Source organism: Morone saxatilis, unplaced genomic scaffold (assembly GCF_004916995.1).
Source record: "Morone saxatilis isolate NCDOM2014 unplaced genomic scaffold, NCSU_SB_2.0 Contig3, whole genome shotgun sequence".
Taxonomy (NCBI): domain Eukaryota; kingdom Metazoa; phylum Chordata; class Actinopteri; family Moronidae; genus Morone; species Morone saxatilis.
This window is the reverse complement of record NW_023339873.1, coordinates 3,619,398-3,621,929: the sequence shown is the minus strand read 5'-3', so window position 1 is coordinate 3,621,929 and position 2,532 is coordinate 3,619,398. Positions and strand designations below refer to the sequence as shown.

The following is a 2,532-nucleotide window of genomic DNA, read 5'->3' as shown; positions in this document are numbered from 1 at the left end:
AAAAAAGAGAGATTCATTGTGCTTTGGTAAGAACTTCCCAATAACTACAGATGCCTTTCTAATGAGGAGCTCCATCTCTTCTCCTGACCAACATAATACATTCTAGTGACGTAATTGCATAAAGCGATGTTCCATAGCACGAGAAAACTGAATTTCAAAATGATCACTCTTGATTATATTGTTACTTACAGAATTGTTTATCAGACATTTTTAAATACTGTTAAACCAGCAGCTTGACCTCATATACTGGAAATTACCAGAAACTACAATGCACAGCTTTACCGCTGTGTGGAGGGAACCATTGTTGACTGACTTTCGTTCCCGCAGCTCTCGTGGGGGTCAGCTCACAAAAGTTTCAATGACTTTTTCAATCCATCCATCAAAGTATCCATCTAGAATACTACTCTGGTAGTATAAAATAGAATAAAGAGGCCTTCTGTGGTGCCCCTTCCAGTGACACAAATCATGTATAATGTGTGGTATGTGCTAATTCTAACAGTGACTCAGCTGTTTCATAATAAATGCATCACAAGGTCCTGCACACTCATGCCCTTTAAATTTTTCCACCCCTGCCCCTCAAACAGCCTGTATTTCAGTTTAATGTAACATCTCTGGCAGCTGATGTCTCACTGGTTTAGTGTAGCTGCAAGGTTCAGTGTCTTCACACTCTCTTCTTTGAAAAACAATATCTCATCACAACAATTACTACACGCTCAGTGGTGATTGTAGGAGCAGTTTTCTGTCTGAACCACATGAGGTCACCAGGAGTAAAAGTGCTCGTCTCCAGACATAAAACCCTGAGAAACATCCAGAACTAACCAAGACTATACTTTCAGGAATCATTTCTTTAGTTCTTGACTTGAGATATGTGTTTTAAAAGAGTTCAAATGTTTCCTTCAGAGCAGCAAACTGGTGGGAAGACTTTGTTTTTTCCAATCAATCAATCGGAGCTTCTGAATGAGATTCTGATGGAGGAAGCATGACCTAAGTGTGGACAATGCTCAGAAAACTGTAGTTCAAATAGTGTTTGATTGGGGTAATCCCTTTTCTTGTTGTGTGAAGAGCAACAACCACAGGAGGGAAAGCACACCTCGTTATCACCATGGCAATGTCACCATTTAGTTTATGTCTCCTGTTTGGTTGAGTCACCCACTCACATGTCGACAGTTTGGGTAAATGCCAGTCAGCTGTTTGTAGCAGATGATGTAAAAGCAGAGGTCGACATCATCTGACAGCCATTAACTCTGGTTAATACAATACGTATTATATGTAAATTCACTTAAGGCACATGGGCCAAATCTGGCTCGTGATAGGGTGGCATAATTTTTTTTTGCTTGTTTAAACCAGTTAGTAAATATTCGATAATGTTAGTTGAGAGGTTGCATGTTAGCTTATCATCAATCTGCGCAGTGACACTTGTTTTTGCTGTTACGTCATGATCACTTCCTCATTCTCCAGGTTCAATTAACTATTGTCCATTTGGGTTTTTTTTTTGTAAATATTTAGGGACATTGTTCTGCTGCTCCGCTATGAAGGGGAAACTTTGACACTTTCTAAGTATTTCAAATAGAAATTAAAATCAGGATGTTGGTTAAAATGTCTTCACTCTGGGCTTTTTTCTTCATGTTATTTTTGTGTCAAAGCCTGCCATCAAAACTGCAGCTTTTCAACACAGAGACATGTCGCAGTGCTCTGGCAACCTCTGTGTATGTTTCATTTTTACAATCGTGCCTAGTTTATAAGGAACTGACCAGCAGTGGACAGAAAATCCCCCATTTTCAACCTGTATGACCTTTGGCTGGCTCTGAGCTGCCAGGCGCAAAACAACATGTGCTGTAACAATTAATGCTGATGTTTAGTAGAATTTGCACAAATACCAGCTCAGTGGTAATATCATGAACACTCACCCTCACATCTTCACATTAACTTTACCTTTGGTTACATTTTATATATTCATATGAAATTAAAAGATATTGCTGCATCTCTGTCTTAGCTCTGGTAGTTACCAGCTATGTTTCACCAATGGCTTTAAATTATGTGGTGGTTGTTTTTCACAAGAGGCCATTGTGTTTGAATAGTTCTAGTTTATTGTGGATTTTTTTTTATATAATATGTTGTATTATATACAATATGTTGTGATTTTGTACAGCTGCTACCTTGACCAGGTCATTTTTTGATCTTAATGATTTCCCAGTAAAATAAAGTAAAATTCTTTTGAACAAATTTAGTTGCAGATGTCTGGATTTGTTTTAGTTACTTGAGGCAGAGCTGTTTTTCAGGCTTCTGGCTCCTGCTTATGATCGATTTATATCTTAGAAAACAGAGTACTGGCAATAGTCTGGAAACACACATTTACTTCCATACTACTCAGAGACCCTGAGTTCTACATCAAGCTCAGTTTGATATCACAGCAGTCTCAACATTACAGTTTTAGCCACAGCGTGTAAAATACTTCAATAATATCAAAACAGCCTCACTACAGTTCATGATCTTTTGACACGTCTTTTGAATTAAAACCAGATAATAATAAAC

The 2,532-nt window shown here is 38.0% G+C and overlaps 1 protein-coding gene and 1 pseudogene across 1 annotated transcript in view; one reads left to right on the top strand and one right to left on the bottom strand.

The window, feature by feature from the left end:
- The window catches only part of exoc3l4 (exocyst complex component 3-like 4), a gene marked incomplete in the record, with an annotated part of 29,753 nt that overhangs the window by 7,651 nt on the left and 19,570 nt on the right, over window positions 1–2,532 (bottom strand).
- Window positions 821–988, top strand: LOC118337684 (annotated as a pseudogene).